General features: G+C 44.5%; 1 protein-coding gene and 1 long non-coding RNA gene across 12 annotated transcripts in view; both read left to right on the forward strand.

Moving 5' to 3' along the window:
* NFIA (nuclear factor I A) overlaps nucleotides 1–26,701 on the forward strand; it is a 409,015-nt gene that overhangs the window by 127,838 nt on the left and 254,476 nt on the right. The gene's annotated exons all lie outside the window — the stretch shown is intronic.
* Nucleotides 22,065–23,137, forward strand: LOC137478827 (uncharacterized). The gene is made up of 2 exons (XR_011001833.1): nucleotides 22,065–22,993; nucleotides 23,081–23,137. It is a non-coding gene; the product is annotated as an uncharacterized lncRNA (long non-coding RNA).

Below are 26,701 nucleotides of genomic sequence, written 5' to 3' on the forward strand. Positions count from 1 at the left end.
CTCAGCAGTGAACCCCACCTGCTGGGGTCCTTCTCAGGGCTCTTCTAAACTCAACCTGTAAAAGACACAAGGGGTTTTTATTCTGTTGTGGAAAAAAAAGTTGATTTGGTTGTGACCAGCATGGTCTTCAAAAGAATTCCTTCCCCAGGTTTTGCTGCCATTCTAGTTGCCATGTGCTGCTGTGACTCAGAGTACTTTTGATGCTTATGGTTCTGTAAGTGAGCTGGCCAAAAGATTAACCAGAATTTTTAAGCCTTTCAGCTGTCTCCCCATCATTATTTCAGAGTGATCTTTAGGAAAAAGGAGTGGCAGCACTTCACCTGGGGCATCTGCCCCTGCAACTCCTGTCTGGAAGAACCAAATTCCTCTCCCCCAGCCACCATGGAGAGGGAGAACCTTCTCTTTCAGCCTCTCCCACCAGCCTGTGCTACCATGGTGAAAAGGTTACTGGTTTTCTCCTTTCTCTGAGAGGCTGGGTGGAGTGCACCTCTTCCCCTCCAACCCTGCAATAACATCTGTACCCAAAACAGTGGTGGGCTTAATCAACAGACCTGTTTTACTGAACTTTCTCTGAAACACTGCCTGCTTTTACAAAGCAGGTTTTGTGCTTAGAGTCTGCACTGAGTGCTGAGGGGGGCAGGTGCTGTCCCATGCCTCGGCACCAGGCCTGAGCCTCAGGGTTAGGTGTCCTCCAAGGTTACTCAGTCACAGGAAACACTCCCCTGCCTAAGCTGGTGTTTCAGAAATTGTGTGGACTTTAACTGTTTGCCAATAGTAAAACAAATGTATAGGAAGGTCAGCCCTGGCTTCAGGAGTTTGGTCACATTTCCAAAAACAAACCTAACTGAATTTAATGATTCATGTCCAGCCAGTTCTGGAAAGAGCTCTCAGAAGGGTGCCCACTTTCTATCACTCCAGCCTGAGATATAGGCCAGACCCCTCTACCAGCTTCAGGAGCCCAATCTTTATCATCCAAGGAAATTTTATTCTGCATAACTATATTTTAGTTATGCTACATTGTATATAATATATATTTTAGTTATATTTTTGTGGCTAAACCAAAAACGCTTCTCTACAAAACCAATTGAAAGAGTTTGGCAGTTATAATCTACTTTGTGCCTGTGGAGAACTAGGGAAATGTACATGGGTACATACACAAATAAAAGTTTTTTAAACATTCATGAGATTTCATAGAAAGCATAGCATTTGAAAGGTAGGGTTTATTTCATTTAATGGCCATACACACAAACAGCATTTCAGAAGATGCCAGTATTCCTGCTACCTTGATCTAAATCTCATTTATCCAAAAATCTCTGCAGCATTGTTATTATGTATGTTATACACAAAAGCAATTGTACCAAAGTGGATTAAATGACAGAAGTATCCAACTCAAAAGGTCTGTAGTGCAGTTAAGCTTCAGAAAGAACTAAGACATATTTCTCCCCATTTACTTTAAAAGTTTGTCCCTCTTAACCACAAGAAGCTCTGGAGATGTGGAAAGCATTTTAAGAGAAGCTTTTATATCTATTCCTGATTTAGACTTGATGAAGTACTCTTAAAGAACAGGTCTTATGTCTTGTCATTACTATTTTTGTTGTATCTACAGCATGACAAGAAAATACTTGCCCAAACTACCAAAAGAGAAAAAACTTTTTGAGAGAGCCTGTTCTTGCAAGATTTTCCATCCCAGTATTTATGGGCCCAGGAGGTCCAAATAAGCTTTGGATATGCATCAAAGCTCCTGGATGGTTATTCAAAACAAGCACAAGCCCTGAAATTTGTGCATCACTAGTTATCACATCCAGATCCTCCCCTTTCCACCAAGAATCAGAGTCTCCCTCTTCAGGAAGTTCCTATGCTCAGTGACTCTTGATTGTCCACAGAGGGATACATAGGATTTCACTAATGTCTATACCAGGCTCTTGAAAGAAGTCACACTGCTATTATTTTCCAGCATTTAACCAAATCTTTCTTATTTAAAACTTGAAAAAAACTGAGCTTATACTTCCAAGCATTACCTTGATAAAGCATCTGCAGCTCTTCCCAATGATGAGTCGAGAGTCTGTAGGTTCAGGGGTTCAGTGAAGCACAGACTTGGATTCTCCCCATTGGGACCAAGGCTGGAGTTCATCCATCCTGCACTCTGGAGTGAAATACGGGCAGCAGATTCTACTCAGTCCCCAGTGAACAGTAGCTCACACTATAAAACTATCATACCTAATTCAGCTTTTGAGGGAAAGGCCTTGCCTGCAGGCTGATTTATGGGCTAACCCAGCAGAAGATACTCCCTATAGGTCAGGTGTGATGAGGTCATTGACAGGGCAATAGCAACGAAGTTTTTGACTGTAAATTCCCTTTATTTCAAAAGCTGTAACAGACAACTATAAACAATTTGGATAAGGTTCCTCCATAACTCAAGGAAAATATTCTTGCTTTATGTACTTCATACAGTATTGCTATATTGCCATTATCTTTTCTTTCCCTTTCCTTATGTATAAAGTAAGGCTACCAGGATAAATTTATTCTCCACGTTGACAGAACTATCCTCTGAGTACTTTCAAGTTCATTTACAAAATTCAGTGGAGATTGCTTCAATTAGGGTCATCTGGTCATGTATCCTTGATCCTTTGATCACCAAAGCAGAAATACCATGTTAGTAATCTCTGCGCTACCATTTGGGTTAATGAATCGGCTTGACTTTAATTCTAGCCCAGATGTAATCTTTTATAGCTTAATGATTTGTTCCAACATGAGCTCCAATTGAATGTAAACAGTTTCTTTATTTAGAGAGAAAATTCTTTTTTATAACTTGTTTCGCTTCCTAATTAATTCTAGAGCAATTAAATCGAACCTTGATCTGTGGCAATCAAGATTAAATCATAGTATAGGTTAGGCTGTTAATATCGTCTTTGAGTTCATTATTATCAAGGCTAACAGTAATCAGCAAAGAAAGGAGAAACTGATGTAGCGAAGACTACAGATCTGAGGACTTGTTCTTATTTTTAATAGCTGATCTGATTTAATATATGATAATACTTGCACTTATTTAGTAACTGTTTTCCAAGGAGCTCAGCATATTCTCCCAAAGTTAATTTATTCTCACAACACTGATGTGCGGGAGGTAAACATTATCTCCCAGGGACACCGAAAAGTTTTGAGGCACAGAAGAGTTGTGGGCTGTTTGCAAAGTCACAGATTGGGGCCCAGATCTTAATGCCATTAACAAATCATTAGCTGGGGACCTTCACCGTAAACTCTGGTCATGATAAGAGAGGAACAGCACCTCATCCATAAGCACTCACTGAGCATCCTGCTTAAGATGGATTTGTTGGCCACTGCATCCCGGCAGTCCTTGGAGTTAAAAGCTGCCAGTGCTGTGAGCTGGCTGCCTCCACAGCCCTCCTTCCATCACATCTCCTCAAGAGGACTTGCCATGTAGCTTGGCCCTGCAGTTGCCAAGGGGGAATTTGTGTTCCCAGAGGTAAAAAAAAAAATCATTTGCAAGTTAAATGATGGATTTGACAGACATTGCAGTTCTAAGCTTTGTTTAAACAGTCTGGCCTGTCCACATTACTACAAACCTTCATTTTGAACCAAGCCTAGATTTAAAGGACAGTGAAAGGGACACTTTGCAGCCCTGACTATCCTCAAATCGAGGCACTGATGTCTGAAAGGAACCCCAGCTGAACCCGTTCTCTGCCTGGATCTCTGTCCATAATTATATTATCCCATGCTGTGGCAGATTAATCCTGACTGTGCAGGAAACTCCTGCCCATTTGGGTCATCCCTGAGAGGTACAGCAATTGTATGGAGAGGACCGAATCACCCCGGTTCAACTCCAAACAAGGGAAACACAAGAAAGCATCACAATCTTGTTTGTACTCCAGTTCTATATTAGCTTCAAAAAAACTACACCAGTGCCATTTTCAATTCAGTGTTATGCTGGAAAGGTTGCAAATTAATTAGAATTATGCCTTCTTTGTGCCAAGTGATAATTTACTGCAATTAATTATCAAAAGATCTACTGCTGTCAATTACGGTACTTGCTCTTTGGGGGGGAGAAGCTATTTACGTATAGCTAAATTCTGTAACAAAGTTCCATTTTACTTTTATTGTTTTCAATTAAACTATCATCATTTGCCTTCCCTCTGCCAAATACAATAAAGACTCGTTAAGAACTAATCATGCTACTGTGACCTTTTTTTTAATCCAAACATTAGCTAGACCTGCACTGAGTCAACACTCCTATTGTTACACCTGCAAATTGTACGTAGAGAGGAGCATACTTCAGAATTAATGAGCACAGCTGTGGTCTCTCTTACATTCAACACTTGTAAAATAGACCTCTTTAAAGTGCCATTATCACAATATTGATAGAGTTATTTATAGTACTGCAAACGTTCCCAGTCATAACAGAGTCCTTGTTATCCCCCACAGCAGTTCATGTTGTTGCCATCTCCTGGACTCATTCCACAGTTTGTGATAAGGCACCACGTGGACAATCCTTTACGAACAAACTATAAAAGACATTAGGAAAACTTCTACATAGGCAAGTTTTGAAGCTGGGAACAGGTCAAGCTGTCAAGACCCAGCCTGCACAAGACTTGCCATGTTCTTGTGCTGTGCAGTTTCCTGTAATTTCTGGGTGGGATGTGAAATGAAATTACAGGAAACACAAGCTGCAAAGGATCTGGATGGCATTGTCCAAATGAGAGCTGCTTTTTGCAGTTAGTAAGACTGTTTTACCATAATTCAGTAAAACAGATGTAAGTTCAAACTCTTGGTGTCAGTCGCTGAAAACAAATACCACAGGTGCCAACTTTGGTTGCTAAGGGAATACAAGCTCCTCGGGCTTCCCAGTACGTGTGCAAACAGCTAGAAATTGGCCAAGGCAGAGGTTCTGCTCTCAGCAGGAAGGGAGTTGCTTTTCTCAGGTATCTTTCTACTCAGCTTGATCTCCTGACACATTACTGAAGTATCAGCCAATGTGGTCAAGATGAAGTCATAGGAGACTTCATCAGTGCGAGTTTTCCTATTCTCAGAACTGCCCTGCCAGGCATTTGTTTGTGATATTAGTCTTATTATAATATTTCATATTAAGTTTTGTCACACTTGGCTCTGTGTCCATTAAAGATCTGGATACAGCATTTGTGGGGATGCATTCATAGCAAGGTCTCCAAAGTCATCCTGCAGATCCAGCAAACCCAGTGCCCCCAACCCTTTTCCTCCCTCTTTCTGGTTTTACTTCTCTTCTTATAGGACAGGAAATGACTTTGCTTCTGATCCACTGTCCCTTATCTGAGGAAAAGAGTTTTGTCATAATTCAGCTTTCATTTTGGAAGGAATTGCTGAAAAACCTCAATTCTCCCAAGAGTAAAAGTTCAACTAACACTTGGCTATTTATGAATTATTTCCCTATATCCACCTATTTCAAATCTTAAGTGCTTTGTGGCTGAAAAGTCAGATCTAAAATAACCTCACATTATAATGTCCCCCTGAATATAAGAGACTTTCATTGCACAGGTCAGCTCAGAGAACCAGCCAAGCAGTGCTTAGCTCACAGGTGTTGCTGGTTCAGATCTCCTGAAGGCAGAGTAGACTTGGATGGTGATTCCCAGCTGAAGGCTGGTTGGCTCCTGTGAAGTTATTTGTCGGCTGCTCCTGGCTCCCTGGGGAAGGGAGGAGGTGAACTCCTGTTTTCTCTGAGGCAACAGGGAGGTACTCCAGCACAGAGTTTGAAATCCCCAAATTCCCCCACTGAGCTGCACTTCTCAGGGAGGATTTGAATCCAAACATACTCTGTTATTCATAATGGTTTGGGAAATAACTGATTGTTGCAAAAACATTTTTCCAGAAGTCACTGAGTTGTTGGGTTTGTTTTTTTGTTTGTTTGTTTTGTTTTGTTGTTGTTGGGGGGGTTTGGGTTTTTTTTTATTTTCTTTTGTTTTGGATTTTTTTTTCTTACTTTCAAATAATGTCTTTTGTCAGATTTGCTTATCTCTATGTGCTTGTACATTCTTACCATAATTTGGAGCACCCTGATTTTGTTAGTGTATTTATCCTCAGCTATATCAGTATATTAGAATAAAAGCTGAAAAGAGAATGGGAGGAGTAGGTGGTATCAAAACCTTCCAGTTACTTTTTTATTTGGGAGAGGTTTACATTTTGAGTAGCTTTTCAGCGTTTTGGAAGTGTTTCTGTTTCTCTATAAAAGGAAAGAAAGGGACAGAGTAGTTATGGGGACAAGAAGTTCTGTGGAAGTGAAGCAAAGGCAGAGAAGGCTGGAAACCAGGGCTGTCACCTGGAACCCTGCTCTGCCATTTTCCTTTGAGTGACCTTGTTCATCAGAAGAAAATTCTTCTGTAAGGAAACACAGAGCTGGGCTGAAGTGAGGGATGGGGAGCAGTAGGGAGCTTTTTGTTTCCATAAACTTAGTGAGGGATGGCACGCAACTTCACTGCACATGTGATTAAACTAATCTAGTTAAAATCAGAAAAGGATTTCTCATAATTCAATTGGAGTTGTTTTTAATGTTTGGACTTTGGTCAAGGACAGCTTTATTGATTGAATTTAATTGCTTATATTTTCCTGTCCATTTATTGAAGCCCATTTTTCAAGTCACTTGAGAGGCTGCTAACATTTCAGAAAAGGGATATGCCAAAGCATTGCTTTAATTCATTATCTTTTTGGACATACAGTAGTTGCTACTTGGCCCAAATTAAATCCGTTAGAGAATGTGATAGCATAATTACTTACAGGTATCCAAAACTGCTTTTAACAGAATTCTCTAGGAGGTTACGCATAAGACTTGTTTTGCCCTTACATTGGATGCAAATGTCTGGGATTTCAATGATAAATAAATATTTCATCAACTGAGGACAGATTTTTCTCATTTCCATATGTTGCTGATGGACTAAAATTCTTGTGAGGTCTTTATTTTTCATCAAAAATAAAAGTTTTATGAATTAGCTCAGTCACTTTTTCTAAATGTGTAAACACAGTGACCCTTGAGGTAAAGAGGAAACCACCTGTGATTCTGACTTGTTTTTTTTTTCTTTCAAACTGTGCTCAACCCTGAAAGACTTGCTAGACAAAACTCCACATTATCTTGATTGCTTCACGCTGTGTTCTGATGACATCAAGTCTGTGATTCTCTAAAAGTTATGTCAGCCTGATTCCAAATGGAGTGAAGGGCTGGATGTTTCCAGCCTGGAAAGACGTACGGGTTGGAAAACACCACAGGAAGGTCACCAGTGAGTTGTAGTGCAACCCCACAGTCACAGCCCTTGCACAGAACCGAGCTCCTGTAAGCTCTGTCCTTGCTTTCCTGACCTATCTGCTCCTATTTCCTCATCTTCTGCTCCCAGTTGTGGCTTCCTGCCTTGGAGAAGTTCTCAGTCTAGCAAAGAAATGGGACATGAGCAGCTCTGTAAGGACAGAGGAGTGTCTGCTGGCACTTGTGGACCCGCCTGGTGCTGGGCTCAGCTCTCTGGCTCTGCACTGAAAGTACCTTGCATTATCTTGTGTTTTGTGAAAACTAAAGTTGCAGTGGTTGCAGTTTTCAAGATTGTATTTATGTGAATCTACCTATAAAAACTCACATTCAGTGCTTCTCAAGCACCTGTTTTGTTAGGGAGATGCATAAGACAAAACTTGGTTTAGTTTTAAAAACTTCAAATCAAACACAATCCAGACTTACATATTAAATTTTCTTATTTAAGAGAGCATAATGCTTCCTTGGAGTGAGACAAGGTTCTCACAAAGACCCCAGGATTTATCCTCTTCTTGCAATAGCTCTGTGGTTAACAAATGCAAGCTGGAATACCTGATGTATGTAATACCTCTCCTCCCCCAAAAACACCAAACATTTAAATGTTGTCCAATTCACAAAAGTTTTGCTTCGGCATCCAGCGATCATATCTGATAAAAGGCACCAGAAATTCCTTTCACAAGGAACTGAACCACAGATGGTTATGTGATTTGAGGGCCACTGAACATCAACAGTTTTACCAAGTGAATCAGAATTACAGAAACACCTGCATGACTGCATCTGCAGACTCAGCTAAATTACGCTTCCATCCAACCACATGATATTTAATGTGTAATTCTTCTGCATTTTAATCAAATGCATTGTAATGACAGTACAAAATTTCAATATGAATGCACCTTAATGTAGGAGTAACTAATAGCTACCATCCATTAGTACCAGCTAAGAGACATACTTCCTCCTAAGCAACAGGGGCACGGTTATTTTAACTCATTACCTGCTTTGTAAATGACATTTAATTGCACAAGAAGTGGGGATGTTCACAGGACACTGCTGTGAACACCCAGAAGTTAGCAAATATTTGAAAGACTATTGTAGAAAGGTGTTCATGAACCCCTGCATGGCAAGACAGGCTCTGTGCACGCTTCCCAAATGGTGCCTCTTCCCTGTAAAATCTGCTCCAACTTTAGCAGTTTAGTGCTGTAAAATTTTTGCTGAGCACAAGCAAATGTGAATTTTCTAAAGGCTTTTGAGATTCAATGGATTTTTGAGACTTCCATAAAACATCCCTTGAGAAAGAGATGATGTAGGACAGTCTCCTAGCTGTTGTTTTCAAACCAGGATGTTATCAGTGCTTTACAGGTCAAACTATGAGAACAGTAACACTGAAAAATATTTCCTAGAACCTTTCTTAAGGATAAATGAATTTGTTTGGGTAACATTTTTCTAGAAAGAAATCAGCCTGACCAAAAAAATGAATTTTGGAAAATGTCTCCTAGTGGTTAATACTAAGTAAAATTTTGAGCATCAAAAATCAACCTTTAAAATAGAAAAGACCGGCCAACCTAGACTGACCAACCTTGGGAGATGGATAACTGTGAGTTACTGTGTGCTGAAATTGCTCTCATTTGGCTTTATCCTGAGATGTGCCCCCAGTTCAGTCAGAGGTCAGTTCTGATGTCCACAGGGACTAAATTCAAGATTTTGGCCCTGGTACAAGGTTCTGCCCACAATGGAGCTGGGGAGATCAGGGCCAGATCTCTGGGAAACAGACACTGTTGTATCCTGGTACTCTGTTAGAGGCTTGTTCATGCTTCTAGTGCCAGTAGGGAAAATGTGAAAGCATGGAATGAGGTAGAAAGTGAAGATTTAAACTAAGCAAATTAATTCCTGAAGGGCTGGCTATTGAAACACTGTGCTTCCTGCCCATGTTTGACTTTACTTCAATTCATTGGTCCCTAGTGCACCCAGAATTATAGCTCAGTAAACTTCTCCAAGGATCATACATTTTAAAAAAAACAACCAACCAAAATCTCAAAGTGTGGCTTAAAAGCAGGAAACCTCCTAGCAGAAAAGAGATTGAGAGAACACGTCTTGACTTGGTAATTTCCTGTTTCAGATGTGGACACATTTTCATTACAAATTACTCTGAAATCAGTAATTATTTTCATATGGTTAACAAAAAATACTGATTCAACATTTGCATCTCCCTGAATTGCAGTGGAGTGGGATTACAAATGGCAGTGATACATCAGTTTTACAAAACATATTGAAGGCTTCAACTTCATGATGGAAAGTGTTCTGTCATTACTTGAATGGCATGTGAATACCCACAGAGTGGGGAGCCCACAGTTACCACAAAAGATGCTAAAAACAGGTACATGGAAATAAAATGTAAATGCTCAAAGTTAGCTCAGCTTTCTATTTGTTTTCCTGAGTAGTGAGTGTTAAAGCTTCAACCATCCTGCCTAGGTGGAGCCACAGACAGAGCCCAAACATCCAAGTCCCACTTAATTCCTTAAAAGACCTGCCCTTTCTTTAATGGAGTAACTTAACTGTTTCATGGTAAACAGAAGGGAACACACAGAATAAAGCTACTTTATGCAATAGCCTTGGATTGCAGTTTGTGTCTAAGAAATATTTACCATGAGCCTGCAAACTCCACCAAGCAGCTCCCAAGTGGAAGAAGGAAAGGGAGGTTGCACTCGGTGGTCCTGTTGTTAAGTGCAGTGATTTCTAATAACAGCCACGTTTGCTGTGAGTGATCTGGATCAACATCAAAAAAAAATCCCCATCTAGTCAAGTGCCCAGCAAGGGGTCTATTCTCATGTCCATGCTCATATGTTAAGTCCCATTGACAAGCATTAGTGGGAACTGCATGCACATATGGATATGTGAATAGCCCCAATGGGATCTGCATAAAGCAGTGTTTGACTATACAGAGATCGCTTCAACTGCCACAATAAAATAATAGAGGGGGGGAAGCCTTAAAGAGTGCTGTGAACAAGCCAGACAATTTAAAGAAATTGATAAATAATGGAGGTTAAAAATGAAACAGCAAAATTAAAACAGCATTGGAATCTGTTGTTTGAAATAAATACAAAATGAGAATTATCTTTAAGAAATTAACCCTGGCCAAAATTTATAAAACAGCTCATAACTCCAAGTTCTCTAATTTTTAAACCCTCTTTGTCTTCCCCTTACTCTATATCCTAAATAGAAACAATAGACATAGCAAAAAGCTTTTACTGACAAGAGGTGAGTTAAGAAATGCACTGATAAGCACTGCTCTGCTGAAGAACACAGGACATGAAATAGTGGCAGCTCTACAATAGGTCAATCATAATGATGCTCCTGAGGTTATGCAACACCAACAGCCACTGTATAAATGTCAGAGCATTGCAGAAACCTCCTGGAAGTGGTTTCTTGCTACCTGAGAAGGCTCCAGCAGCCAGTCTGCTGGACACCAAAAATATCTAAAGAATTTGTTCTCTTTCTGCAGGAAATCTTCAGATTTTCCCCTGAAGCTACTACCTAATTCAAAGTCCCATTTTGGAGATTTTGAGGATTTTTGAATGCCATTTTGATGATTTGGAGAAGTGTTCTTACTTATGCTCACATAGCTGAAACAACAAAACCCTTCCTGACAGCCACACATAAATAGGTGCAATGAACAATGAAATCATCAATTAACAAAGCAGACAGCAATCACTGCTGTGATAAGTACCCATATTAAGAACCTAAATTGATGTGATATGGAATAGATGATAAGCAAATAATGGGTATAAATCAGGTCTAATTGTGATCAAGATCACTGGTTTCTTACCCTGTTCTGATGCCCATAGTGGAATTCAACTACTGAATTGCAAGTTATTGCAGAGTCCTGCATGTCTATGAAAGTCTCACTGGCTTCAGACCCAGGTCCAAACTGTTCCAGCAATGGTGCTTTGGAACATTCCGAGGTGAAGCAATCCATATGACTGACAGTGAAAGCTCTTATCTTACAGGATGTCCTTTTCCAGGGGTCATTTAGACCAACAGCCAACATATTAATCACAGTAAACCAAAGCTTGTTAGGTCCCTGCTGGCCAAAGCACTTGAGAAGACAAAAGACACCATGTTCCAGCTGACACCTGCAAGTAATTATACATGGTGATAGCAGTGCCTGAAAGAACAATTTGAGAACCAATGCTAAGACGAGAGGTGCATTTCTTTTTTATAGACTGAACTATTTTCTGATCTCTAAGTGCCTTAGGGTCCTAGAAATCAAAGGCAAATTAGGCAGGGTAAAGAAAATCAGTTGCCAGGTGTTTATCTGGAGAAATGATAGATCTCCAGTGATTTTAACCAGATCTGAAAGCAAATTCCCCTTCTAAGATGACACTGTATTTTACTATAAGGTGGTTTAATCAGCGTAATGGCAGAGGGCAACTGCTCCATGGAGAACAGAATCTGGAGGCCCACTCTCCCAGAGCATTTTCTCTACCTACCAACAGATTTTTCAGTCTGTCTCAAATGTCTTTGGATATCAGAACACATATGAGGCATGACAAAGACAGGCATGCAATTTTGGAAGGCAAAATATGATGGCTGATCCTTTCCTAAAAACCTCCTGGAGAGAAGAGGAGAGAAGATGAGAAGATTGCTCCTCCTCTGAAGAGCACAACCACAGCCAGGTAGGAGAACTCTGAGTTATGTTTCTCTTTAGTGAATATTTATTACATTAGTACTATTTGAATGTTACTGAATCTTGGTTAAAAAGGGAATGATATGGAGATATTCCATTTAGGCAGAGTTTGTTAATAAAACTCAAAATGCATGCTATTTTTTCAGTACTGAATTCCGTTCTGATAAAACCCATTATCAGAAATTGTTTTCACTCTATCAGTGCATTGATATAAGTATCTAGAAATCCTAAGCAGAAAATAATGTTGCAAGGAGCAGTAAGGATATATAATAACATATTTTGCCTTGTTTTCTAGATATCCACTTCTGGAAAATAATCTACCCCCAGGTTTGACTTTGAAGACTTCTTCATATTGAAAGAAAAGAGGAAGATGAATTTACAGAGACTGAGAAATAAGTCACCATCATCTCGTACCGCCACATCCTGGATCTATCAGATGTTTTAGAGAAAAACACGTTTCTTAGATAACATACACCCCAGCAACTAATTTCAGCTCGTGTTTCATTTTAAGCTGCTGAGTTGATTGGTGAGACAATTTTCTGCACTGAGTCGATCACCAGCATCACTGCAAGCCAAAGGCAGGTCCTCAGCCTCTGCATTGATCTCTGCCTAAGTCCCTGAGACTGTTGAGGTGTCCAGGCTTTGCCATCACTGATAATTCCAATGTCCCTCAAGCCTCTGGCATTTAAGTTATCAATTAATAATGTTGCTCAGTGTCTTTTTTGGCTTTGGTTTGTTATAGAGGTATCAGTGTCTCTTCCATGGACAGTGTGTAGTAGTTATGGTGCAGATACATAGGCTGAAATACCATCGGTGACATTCTGCACTTACATGTGGGCAATGAATGAAATGCATGAATCTCATAGAGGTTTGTACTGAAATTTCCCTGAAGAACAGTGGTCTTGGGAAAACCACCCAGGACCACCTGGAGGCACATGCTCCGTGCAGCTGGTGGAGTGTGTGAGGGAAGGCTGTAACTCCAGCTAGCTACAGACAATTGAGGGACTGCCTCAGGTAAATAATTAGGAGGTACATACACAAAGAAGTGCAATCTCTTCATGTACCACACATGCACTGTGAGCTCTGCTGAATGGAGTTATTTTGCAGAGCTTGACACAATCAACGTGAGCTAAGGTTTTAAAAAGGATGCTTAGTATAGACTGAAAGTGTTTTAACTGTCAGGAATGGCATCTTCCCTGGAGCATTTTTCTCTTGGGGAAAACAGCCTGATCCTCACCAGCTGTAAATGGCAGTGCTGCTCCCACAGAGGAAAGGGTTGTCAATCCACAGCAGGGGTGGCTGGGAAGACCCCAGGGAGCAGTAAAGGAAACCTGAGCATTAAGGTATTTCATATCAGATCCAGTTACATCTGTCTGTAAAATTAGTAACAACACAGACACCTGGTAGTTATGATTCATGGGCTAATAAATATGTTAAAAGGTAGAGAGGATTGTGCTGAGCCTTGCAGAGAACTGTCTGTGCTATTGGATTTGATCGATAGAGTTTAGCTCCCGGCTTTGGTCAGGGGCTCGGCTCTGTCCGAACTTAGATGGGAGACCTCCAGGAATGTGCCAGAGCTAAAGGAAATGGGATGAGCTTCCTGCTTTCTCTTCTTTCTGCATTACATTGGACTGTAATTGGAGGCACCATGCGGTGGTACTGTAGAGTCTTGAAATGATTACTGCCTGCTCATGGCTTTGACAGTTGTTGAGGGTTTTTGTGTGTTGAGAGAGGAGCAAGTTTGTAGGATGCAAGCAACACATGGGGAACTGCTGTGGTGGGTGTGTATGGCCAGAGCAGAAGGAAACTGTATGAGCAGTAGGACAAGTGTTTGGCAGCCTTTCTTACAGTAATCAATTACTGAGACAGAATTGTATCAGAAAAAGAGGCTTGGGATGAAGCTTCAGGCTAATATTCTGCCTCTAATCCAGTCCCATCCAGGAATGTCTGATTCACACTGTGAATAAAACAGGCTTCCAGGTAGAAGATGTCCAGAGATGGAGTCACTGCTTCTCCTTTACCACAGAGCAGAGGCAAAGAGCTCTGAGGAATCAGCCATTTCATACCAGGAGGCAGGAAAGGGATGACAGATCTACTAGGTGGGGGCTGCTTTTTGGAGGGGTTGTGTAGCTCCAGCCACACACAAACTGTCTCTTTTTAAAAATAATATGTTATTAGAGATATACGAATGTGCGATATCTGCACACCTGGCCTGGGTCTGGAGAGCCCGTGAAATGTGTTAGACTAGTTATTACTTGATTATTCCGTTTCACAGGTGTACGTTGCTGCTCCCAAATGCTTATGCAATATCTCTGCTGATGTGTACAGACTCACAGCACTGAAGGCTAGAGAAAACCCCTCGGTACATGACAACACACTGTGTGCCATTGCCTCTGCATTAAATGCACTCACTCGGTTTTACTTACCAGAGGTCTTCTGGTCTTGCTTCGAAAATAAAATTTTAAAGAAGACATTATCCACTTTGTGCCTTGAAAGTCAGCCTTCAGCTACTCTGACTATTAAAGCCCCCTAAATTCTCTCGAGTTTGTTTGACTTCAACTTGCAGTTATCCATTTCTCTCTGAAAGATTAAAAACGTTGTCAGTATCCAGCAGATATTTCCAGACACATCTCGTAGATACTTAAATACTTACACATTACACTCGTGTCACGTCCCAGTCTTCTTTCCAGTAAGCGAGGCAGATTGAGCGCTTTAAGTCTTTCACCATTAAGCACTTTCTTCAGCCCTAAAATCCTCTCTGTGGCTCTTTTCTGCACCCTCTCCAGTTTTCCAACATTTTTTAAAAAGTGTGAGCACTAGAAACCGCATAATCTTATATTGTCTGTATTAAAAGCAATTGTGTTTGAATGGGCTCAGCTCATGAAGCAACTGAGATCACTTGGAGTGTCATTCTCATCGCTGTCTGTCACTCCACCAATGTTCCTGTCACCCTCAGATTTATCAGCTGTGAATTTACAGTGTTTACATCCAAATCATTGAGGAAAACATTGACTAGCATCTGACCTGATGCTGATCCTGGTAAAACTCTCTCGTTTGATAACAACTCCTGATTCATAGCTACTTTTTTAACAGGCTGTTTGCCAATTCCTAATCTAATTAGTGTATGCTCTGCTGCTATTTCTAATGCTTTTTGATCGGAATATCACACAGTGTTAATTCTAATCTCCATAAAAAAATGAATATCACATCTCTTCATTGACCTTTATCATTCAGTCTTTACCTTCATCATATTATTTGATGCGCCTCATCAAAGAAAGAAATTGCGTTTGTCTGCTAAGGCTTATTTCTCCTAAAACTGTATTTACCATCATTAATTCTATTTCTGTTCTTCTTTTCCAATACACGGTAACAGCTCAGGATGTGTTAGAGGCCCAGCTTTGAGGTCAGTACGTCGTGTTATCAAACCAACCATAACAATTCCATTCTTAAACCCATGCTATGAAACCAGATACATTTCATTGTAGTGGCTTGATGCTTATTTACATTTATATATCATCAGGTGACTAAAAAGGACTACTTGCCACACTGTCTTAAGCATAGCCCATGGGAAAACTCCGAGTACTGACCACTGTTTTCCAAGTGTTTCCCAGTGAACACTGGTACAGAAACCAGTACAACCTTAAGCTTCCAGGGAGAGCTGTGCGCTTCCTGAAGCCTGCCTTAGAACACCACCATGAAAGGGATGATGATGAAATATCAGCTATCATGTAACTATCTATAAATGTTAGATTTCCACAAAGTGATTCCACTGAATTGTAATTAAGGGTTTGAAAGTCGAATGATTTTAAGTGCTAGTTTTAATTACCGCTTGGTGAACTTTAGTGTGTTAGAATTGTCACAACTTTCCTTTAGAATTAGTGTCAAGCCAGGCAATACAGTGGGAAATTATTAACTCATACTTTGGTTCAGCAATTATCTGCATTACAAGGTTTATGCAATTAGCTGTTTAAGATGTCATTATATTTTGCCATCTGGTACACAGGAGTTTATGCATATGAACAGGCACATGTTGAAGTGATTTTCACTATATGACACTTGATCTCAACCCAAATCATCACTATAATGAGTGGAAGACACAGTGTACAGTACATTAGTGGCAGGTGCATACTATCAACTTCATTTTAATAGAAGACTTTCATGTTTCCATTTTTAAAGTATTCTGCACAAGTGCTGAAGAATTAATTGCTCGTTTGCAATCTAGCAAAAACCGAGGACACGTTATTGCTAAATGCTAAGGAACATCAGCTTTCAGGAAAGCGGCCACTTATTTAAGTTCTTTCCATCTGTAACTCCAGGCCAATTTCTGCTGCAGACAATAAGAAAGTCTCAGCTAAGTTCAGCTTAAAATGTTCTCTGGGGAACATGCTGAATTACCTTTGGTAGGCTCACAGCACTCAAAGCCTCTTGAGGATGCCTGTGGTGTGGTCCATGTGTGACAACCTCCAGTGTCACCAGTCTCTGCCAGTGGACAATGTATTGTCACCTGTGTCCTTGGCTTTACCTCTGCCTGATGTCACTTGTGCCTGCTGGCTCATGCTTAACACACAGATTCTAAATCTGGGGGGGGGAAGTGTTGCTGTTGGCAGCCTCCCACCAGGAAATCCTCGCTTCCAGGCCGTACAAAATGTAAATATTGATAACGCCAGCACTGCATACTCAGATAATACCTGGTATTTCTGACACATACTGCGTCTGGTGTTCTAAAAATATTCACAGCCTTCAATTAATTAAATTGCACGCAGCTATTAACCTCATTTGACACAAGGAAACCGGTCTCTGGAACGGTAAGAGACCTCCTCAGTCATGGCAAGGCTGTGCAGAGCCTGAGCGTGAGCTGCCTACAGGGACCGTGCTCACTGAACTGCAGTGCAGGCAGCTAAAACTGCAGCACTGTCCTTTACCTGCCAAAGCTTGTGGTGGTGGTTTGCGGCAGGACGTGGGTTTGTCACGGGAGAACGGACAGGATAGCTCCTGCCACATCCTTCTCTGAGCAGGCCTGAGTGTCGAACACATCAGAAAACGCAGTCACGTGCGTCTGCTGGAAAATCACACTTCTTAGGAATAGGCATTATTTTGGGTTCTGGTGTTGCACTCAGGATATTCCCCGTGTCTTGGGGCAGTGCTGGTTGCCTCAGAGCAGGAGGAGGCAGCGTTCCCAGACCTGCTTCCAGGCACAGCCCCGGCTCCAAGCAGGGGACAGTGCTGCGTCTCCACGTGCAGTCGCTGCAACTTCATTATTGAATTACATTAACAGGCCGCCCTCTAGTGTCATATTTTATTACTTGGGTAAAAAAAAAAAAATGGGATCATCGGGTAAAAAATGTGTATTTTGTCTCAGTGAACACCAGCAAGAGAGGCAGCCACAGAAGCAGCCAAGAAACATTTCTGTGGAGCACGTTGGAAAGTTCTCTGTCAGGTTAAAATCCCTAAAGTTTGGAGTTTTCTCCTGAGCTTCTGGAAGTCAATTGCAGAAAGCCCAAGGAAAATATCACAAATCCTGCGCAGAGTTTTCCTTTAAAATCAGTGTTAACATTTCTCTTTCAGTTACCAAACGCAGTGGTATATATGTGCATCTATACCTCTAATGTGAAGTATTTTCACCTCTCGTATGTACATCAGTGTCATTCAGGAAGAAAACAGGGAATGTCCTTCGAGGCAACAGTCCCAGTGCACAGGGATTGCTTTGCTGAGGCTGAAGACAGAAAGGCGATAGACATAAGCTCACAAGCAATTATTCAGGAGTCTGCAGCATTTTAGAGCTAAAACTTGAAAATACTAACGCTGAACAAACAATAAATACTTTTATGTCCTGAAACCCTTACAGGCATTAGCATTAAGTGACCAGACCTGCCCTTACTGGGCTGGTTAGGAGTGGAAAAGGGGACAAAGCACCTTCGGGACCATTGGCAAGACAGGTCATGCCAACAGCTGGTGTGAATTAGCAGGTGAAGGCAGCGCACATCCATCAGCCAGAGACCTGTCCTTGCGTATTAACGTTCCCCCAGGCTGAAGCCACCTGCCCATCTTCCGTTTTTCTGAGCGCACCTTTCTCCCATGAGAGATCTGCATGGTTGCAGGACAAAGCACCCTTTGGGTAAATAACGGGAAGGATCTCAGCGCCAATTGCAGGGCACCAGGATCCCTGCCTGACCCGCTGGGGACCAGGATCTGCCCCACACACGGGCCACTGATGGTGTCCAGGGATGGCCTGGGTTGCGGGAAAGGCGGGAAATGTTTTCCCCCAGGGGAGTGTAACATCTGCATCCTCTCTTCTCCTCCAAAACCGCCCTGGAATTAGGGAGGGAGGCGTAGGGGACACCCCACCTTCCAGTCCCACGCGCAGCTGGGGGGGGACAGAGAAAGCTTGACTCTGCTGACATCAGTCACACGCACCGTGGCTGACGGGAACCTTGGCAAAGCGGGGCGAGGGTGCTCGGAGGCGTTAACCCGGATGCATTTTCCCCGGTTTTGCCGTATTCTTGCCGGTTTCGGCCTCCAGGGCTGCCCCGTCCCCGCGGCCCCCTCAGGCTCCCGCACGCTTCCCGCCGGGAGGGGGCGCCGCGCGGCTGAGGCGGGGCGGGGCGGGGGGGGGCGCGGCGGGAGGGGCGGGGCGGCGCCGCCGGGAGCGCGCGGCCGCCTCCAGGGGGCGCCGCGGGGCGGGCGCGGGGGCGCGCAGCGGCGGGGGCGCGCGGACAGGTGCGCGCACACCCAGCCAGGTGCGCGGGCACGGGAGCATCCCCCCCCCTCCACCCACCACCCACCACCCACAACACCCCTTCCACCCACCACCCACCACCCACCCACCACCCACCACAACACCCCTTCCACCCACCACCCACCACCCACCCACCACCCACCACAACACCCCTTCCACCCACCACCCACCACCCACCACCCACCCACCACAACACCCCTTCCACCCACCACCCACCACCCACCCACCACCCACCACAACACCCCTTCCACCCACCACCCACCACAACACCCCTTCCACCCACCACCCACCACAACACCCCTTCCACCCACCACCCACCACCCAAACACCCCTTCCACCCACCACAACACCCCTTCCACCCACCACCCACCACCCACCACAACACCCCTTCCACCCACCACCCACCACCCACCACAACACCCCTTCCACCCACCACCCACCACCCACCACAACACCCCTTCCACCCACCACCCACCACAACACCCCTTCCACCCACCACCCACCACCCACCACCCACCACAACACCCCTTCCACCCACCACCCACCACAACACCCCTTCCACCCACCACCCACCACCCACCCACCACCCACCACAACACCCCTTCCACCCACCACCCACCACCCACCACCCACCACAACACCCCTTCCACCCACCACCCACCACAACACCCCTTCCACCCACCACCCACCACCCACCACCCACCACAACACCCCTTCCACCCACCACCCACCACAACACCCCTTCCACCCACCACCCACCACCCACCACAACACCCCTTCCACCCACCACCCACCACCCACCCACCACCCACCACAACACCCCTTCCACCCACCACCCACCCCCGAGCCCCCTCTGTCACCGCGTCGCACACGGGAAAGGGGGCAGCAGCGAGGAGGGCAGGCGCCCAGGGATGCGCCCATCTCGGCGTCTCGTCCGGGGAAGTTCTTGGGTGTTACCATCCCGACCCTCCGATCTGTATTTTGCAACCGTCCAGGAGCGCAACTGGGATTATTTATTATTGTTCCCTCTTATTAATTTAATTGAGTCTTGTTGGTGTAGCATTTTTTCGCCCCGTATTAAAGGAAATGAAGTCAACATCATTAAAAGGAGTGGAATAGGCGTATGCCAAAGTATTTGTAAGAGCACGTTAAAAATATTCTAATATGAATTCCAGCTGCCTCGCAGGCCTCTGGTAACTTTTCCGAAGAAATCCAACGACGCCGCAGCCCCGCTGCTGTTGTCTGTGGGCTGAATACAAATTTGTGGCGACAGGGGGAAGCGACCTTCATTATTTCCTACAGTCACACTTTTTAAATCAAGTTAACTAGGAATTTTTAAAAGCCTTTGGCTTTGCCTTTGGAGTAAGGCTCATGATGTTTGGGATTAAAGGGAAATTGTACCAACCTCACCTGGTCCAGGGAAGAGCAAAGACCCCGGTGAGCCCGCACCAGTGCCACGGAGGGCCATGTGGCATGGCAGGGGGCTGATGGGGTACCTGAGTTCCAGCGGCTGTGTTTTGGGGTGTCCCTGTTCAAGTAGAGCCATGTGTTGGGTTCTGGTGTGCAGAGTGGTGTACTGGTGTGTCAGAGTACTGGGCTACCTTGTGCTGGGGTACCTGTGTGGCAGGGTACCTGTGGGCAGGTGTAGCAGTGTATTGGGGTAACTCTGTGCTGGGGTACCCCCGTGAAGGTGCAGTGCTGTGCTGGGATCCCTTTGTCTGAGTGCTGGGGTACCTGCGCACCAGCAGGACCTGTGTGCTGGGCACCTGGGAGGGGTAGCCCACCCCCTCCCTAGCCTGCCTTCCCCAAGATGTCATAAAACCATCCCAAGGGATGAGCTGAAGAACGGGAGTCCTGGCAGGAACAAAGTGCCCCCCTGCAAAAGGAGGTGTATGGATGCTGCTTCCTTTGCAGTCCCCCGGCCAGAGGGCACTGGGAGCACCAGCACTGGTCCTTTCCCTGTTTTGAAACACCAGGAGGCATTCCTGGTGTCTCGAAAGCATTAGGATCAGCAGCACTGCTGTGAGGAGGAGAAAGCAGCTTCCCTGGAGTCTCCACTGGACATGGACTGCAGTTGGCCATGGTCACTCCCTCCTTCCACTCAGGTGTCCAGTGTTTTCCTCTGCTCTATACATTTCTCCCTGGCTTTCTGATTTTCTAAACCATAGGGAAGGATTTTCCATGGAGATTCAGTGCTCTCTCTGTGTTGCACATGCAGAAGGCCGGCCCACAGGTTCCCTTTGCCAAGCAGAGCAGAAGTCACTTGCACCAAACTTTGGAGTTCAGCAATACTGAAAATCTGGAGATATTTATTGAATTTAACGAGAAGGGCTGCGTGTAAGTCTGTTTGATGCTGCAGTGCAGTGGCAGACAACGGTTTCAGCCTCCTGCCCTGTGTGCTGCATAATTGCTGGGGGGCTTATCCCGGATTTTATTAGCTGTGTAAGCATCTCCAGCAGCATGCGACCGTCCTGCTCTCAGGAGTGACTCCTCCCTCGCTCAGCAGTGCAAGTCTCAGGGACTTGCCAGTGCAGCTGCTGGGATTCAGGCATTCCTGAAACTTCTCTCTCCTGAAACCCTGCCCTGACCCGGGGCACGGCCAAGGGGACCCCGCGTTGGGACAAAATTCCCAGGGGTTGTGTCAACCCCTGAATTATAGTGATACCACCAACACTTTTCATAGGGGTTTTTCTTTTTTCTTTACTGTTAAAGGACGTGATGGGAATAACAGGCAAAGCCACTACAGGGCCCAACAGAGATGGTGGGGGGAGGCCAAGCTGCAATCCCAAGCCATGATACCCTAATTTCTCAGGACCAGGGGATCCTTGGCTTTATGGATATGATTCATGGGCACTGGGAGCAGTGCTGCGACACTGGGGTACGGCAGTCGCTGCACCCGGCTGGCACAGAGCCCCTCTGCCGCAGGGCTGGGAGAGCTGGAGGCTGCCCGGAGGTTTGCATCCCACTGCCGCCGGGGCGGATGCTGCAGCTCCAGCCCCGGGAGCTGTAACCCTCCCACAGCCACATCCATATGGGATAGGGATATATGTGGATACGCACATGTACGCGCGGGTTGCAGCGCTGGCAGGCAGGACCACGCTGGGCGGGAGAGCTCAGGGGTCCCCCCGCAATCCCCGCCGCGGAGCCGGGCCCGGGAGGCGCCGCGGGGAGCGGCGGGGGCGGGCGCGGGGGGGCGCGGCGGCTGCCAGGTGCCCCCCTCCCTCCATCCCTCCCGCCCTCCGCGCCGCCCCCGCCGCTTTTATTGAGACTTTATTTTGCAGCGGGGGTCGGGGGGCGCCGGCTCTTCCCTGGATTTCTCCCCCCTCACCTTTTTTCTTTTTGTTATTTATATTTTCGAATTTTTAATTTTTTTTTTTTTTTTTTGGGTGGGGGGTTGGTGGGGAGCTGGCCAAAACCTTCCCGCTCTCCGCATGTGCGTGATTTAGAGTGACAGAATTGCGAGCCGGGGCTGGAGCAGCGATAAATCAGCTCCTCGCCGGCGCGGGTTGCCGGGACTCGCCCAGCGCCGGACGGAGACTGAGACTGCGGCAAAAGAGAGGGGGAAAGGAAGGGAAAAAAAAAAAAAAAAAGAAAGAAAAGGAAAAAAAAAAAAAAGAAAGAAAAGAAAATGAAAAAAAAAAAGGGTGTTTGGGAAGGAAAAAAACAAAACGGGGGGGGAATACAGGAAAAAAAATCTGGGCAGCCTGCGGGCCGGCGGAGCGAGCGGCGGGGATTGCGCGGGTGCGCAGCGGCTGCAGCGGCCCCGGTCTGCGCTGCTCCGCCGGGTTTTCCTGTCTTGGTTCCTTTTTTGCGGGTCCTTTTTTCTTAAAGATTTTTCGGCTTTCTTTTTCCTTTTTCTTTCCTCCTCCTGTGCCTTAGATGAAAATGGCTACCAGGGACTTGGCGAGCGTTGGGAAGGCAGAGCTGGCAGGTTACGAGATTTATTTATTTATTCCCCCCCCACCCCTTTCCTCCAAATAATCCAGAGGCAGAGCAAAATCAAACAGCGAACTTTAAAGGCTTCGCTTTAATTCTTTCCGCCCCGCACCTCTGTTCTCTCTCCCCCCACCCCGATGCGGTGCCAAGGCTGTGCCGGAGGGGGGGCCCGGAGGACGGGGAGCTGCGACGCCCATCACGGTCGCCCACGCCGGGCAGCGGCTGCTCGGGGAGCGGGCAGGAATCGGGCAAAACCGGGCAGAAATCGGGCAAAACCGGGCAGGATCCGCCGTGCTGCGAACTCCCTCGGCGAGTAAAAATGGTGCCGCGGAGCGGGCGGATGCTTCGGCGGACACTGCGCTCCCGCGTAGGAATTATCCACTTTTTTCTTTTTTTTTTTTTCTTTTTTTTTTTTTTAATTATTATTATTATTAATTTTTGTGTCATGCCACAGATCTACAACTGTACGTGCAAATAAAAGCGAGAGCTCACGGATACCGCTTTCCTTCCAGCGAGGACTGAGTAGTTAATCCAATAAGTATCTGTATTGTTTGGGGCGATGTGTGTGTGGTAGGGGGGAGGCAGTTAATCATGTATCGCAATGTATGGATAAAATAGATGAATATTAAAGTGACGTGGGGAAAGAGTGCCGGCGCGGGGGCTCCTTTCGGGGGAGAGGACAAAGAAGAAAGTGGAAACAATCTTTTAAAATATTTTCCATTCATAAAAATGGCAGAGGGCTTATCCACCAGTCTATTTCTGCGTCTGACTGAACAGCTAATGCGTTATTGCCAGCTTCAAAAGATAATTGTAGTGTCGGTAGAGACCTAATAATACAGTAGCACATGTAATTTTAAACAACACCTCATTGTTTATTGGGATGTAACTTTCCCAAAGTTTATTTGTAGCATTAAGAGATTTTTAAGTGCAGGAACAAATTGCAAATGAGCAGCTGTGGGGCGATGCACGGTTTGTGTGGCTACAAGAGTTTCTATATTTAGTGACAATCTGAATCTGAAGAGGATTAAAAAAAAAATAGAATATTTTTAAGGAAATGCTTATTTCCTCCTGGAGGAGGGGGGAGCTAGGCTGGGGGATCTCCTGGCTCGGGTTTTCAGTTTTCTGAGGGAGAAATAATGCAGTCAGTGTGTCTTTGCCCACGAGCTTCAGGACCGTACGTACACCTGCTCCATAGGCTCAGAAATAACCTTTTCATGCAAGAAGTTAAGGAAGGGGTCGGGCATACGTACGTGGGGCGGTGTTGTGATTTATGTGCTTTTCCAGGAATCCAAATAAAACCATAGTGAGCGTATCCCTTTGTAAGGGCCACCTGTGCATCGCGCCTGCTTGTTCCGGGGGTTACCCTATGGAAATCTTCCCAGCCCAGGATAGAAGTTAACACAACAGTCGGGTGAGCAGAGGATGCTCTCACCTTCTCCCTGCTGTTAGGAGAGGAAAGCAGTGATTGTGACAGGCAGCCCACACGGATTACACTTCTTTTTTTTTTCCTTTTTTAAAAGAAAAACTCCCTTTCTGGAAAAAAAAAAAAAAAAAAAAAGAAAAAAAAAAAAAAAAAAAGAAAACCAACAAAGCAGCTTCTCTAGAGAGATCCAGTACCAGCACAGGGTGCCCAGTGCAGGGATCTATATTGCCAGGGCTTACAATGCGGCAGGTCAGTGAATTACAGTAATAAAGACTTAAAAAAAAAAAAAAAATCAGGTGCTGGGACTAACACATTTCTTTCACTATTCCAAAGGAGTCATGGGCTCTGGGAAAAGGCAGAGCAAGCAAAGGGGACTGTGTGCACTTCACTCTGTGGTTTTTCTACAAAATTTTTTAGGCAGAAGTGTTGGGTCTTGTGCAGATTTTTGAGTTGTTACAACCACCTTTTGCATGTGAGCTACGGCACAGCTTTTATGGCTTAATCCTTGCACGTTATGAAGTTGTCTATAAAATTAGAGGAGGTAGAGAAGTAAAAAGTTACTAATCTCAGAGAAAGAGTATTACTTTCAATTCCCTATAATTTCATTTAGTTTGAAGTTTATGGGCTAGAAGTGGGGGGTTCTAAACAATCTTGTGTCAGTGTCTGTCCTTCCTATGAAGAATACCTCACCTTTTAAAGAATACATAATTTAGGGCTGAAAGAGGTCTTTTTAATAGTAGAAAAGAGAGAGAGTTAGGAAAACTTGTGATGGAAAACTTTCCTGTTCTATACCCACGAGGAAAGCAATCAGACTGCATGTGCTGTCTGGGTTAGCAGGGCTAAACGTATTTTATAAAAAATAACTGCAGAAGAGAATTGCAGATAAATTTTATGCTAGAAAAACAGTAATAAACCTGCACCTGTTACTGTGCCCTTCTAACCAGCCTGTCTCTAACCTAGGCACAAAGTTGTCTGAGTTTGTGTCTGAACAGACCACTCATATATTTATTTTTTTTCCTTCCCAAAACTTTAGCATAGAAAAGAAATGAGAAAAAAAACACTTAACAGTGAAGTAGACTGCTGCTTTGAATTTTATTTATTTATTTATTTGGGGAAATAATGCCCATCTCATTGTGAAAGTTACAGACTCCAGAGAAAAGCCTGCAGCGAAGGGCAGCAGGGAACGCATGTTAATGAGGGAGAAAAGACCACCACTACTTCTGAGCAGCATTGGTTGATGTTTAATATTAGTATTAATATTCCTGTTTTCTCTTAGACATAACTTTTCTTTGTCACGTAACTGTTTGTGCTATCTGAAACTTTACAAAGTCTAGTCAGCAATTCCTCAGGTTCATTTTTCACACACTGTATTGAATCTCAGCTTTTATATTCTGAGCGAACCCTGAATACAAAACCTTCTCATGTAAAAGCAGGGACAAAAGACTTACTTTCCTTCTGAGAAACAGATTGCATAAATAAATATGACAATGCATGGATATATAATATACTAAAATAAATAGTGTGCGGATGGGTGTGGATGGGTATATAAACAATATTTGCCACACCATGTTTATACCACTCTTGCGCAAACTTTATCAAGCGAAATTTTCATTGAGGTGTGCAAGATGAGGAGCAAAGTGTTTATGCCAAACTGCCTGATAAAACATTGGATTTAGGACACCAGCAGTATCAGTTCTGCATGGTGTAATCACTCCGTATCGCTGGAGAATGATTTTGTACCATTGTGAGAGGTGTCCTTCAGCTTCCAGCAGTGGTAACACTGTGGGACTGTGTACAAATAAAATATAGCTGAGGACAACTATACCTATTTGCATCTTTCCTGGCTGTGAACAGGGGATTTATCCAGTTGGATGGTGGCATCCACTACCAGAAGGGAGTAAGAAGGGAGTTTTAGGTTCCTGCTGGCCCACGGTGTGGCCTGGCCCGACAGCCACTGCTTGAGCCCACACATAAACCACAGCGAGTTTATGAAACTCCATTCACTTTCACACGGAACTTTCACTTCAAGGTATATTTAGTTTCTTCAAATAAACCCTGCTTGTAAAGGGGTTTTTGGCTTAAAAATGTTACCACTTATTTTGCTCCCCATATGAAGATCTACAGCAAAACAAAAGGGGAAACACTGCCTCTCCCACCTCTGTCCGTTCTGTTGCTTCCTTTCTGCAGTCTGCACACTTTGGCTGGGAAGTTATTTCCTCCGCAGTGCATTTCGCAATAGACTCGAGACCCTGTGGAAACGCATTGCAACTCTGCAGGCATTTCTGTGACGCGCTGGGCTCCGCAGCCAGCACCCCACGTACGGCCGTGCCAGGCAGCGATGCCGCCAGGAGCTCACGGTCAAAGCAGGTCTTTTCACACCAAGACTGACCAATTTCTAGTGTACTTACTCCCACTTGCCCTTAGCACAGCTGCTTTAATTCCCCACATGAATGTGGCTTTGGCGATGCACCCATGGCCCAGACCCCAAATGGTGTAGCTGTTTTCATCTGCCAGACAGGGACTGCAGTGCTTGTTCATCATCCTGCTCTACTGCTGGGAATCGTGGCGGTGGACAGAAAATGTTGCATGGAAACACATTATTATTCACATGTATGAATGTATTCAATAGTGGCGTAAGGTGAGAATTTCCAT

Source organism: Anomalospiza imberbis, chromosome 9 (assembly GCF_031753505.1).
Source record: "Anomalospiza imberbis isolate Cuckoo-Finch-1a 21T00152 chromosome 9, ASM3175350v1, whole genome shotgun sequence".
Taxonomy (NCBI): domain Eukaryota; kingdom Metazoa; phylum Chordata; class Aves; order Passeriformes; family Viduidae; genus Anomalospiza; species Anomalospiza imberbis.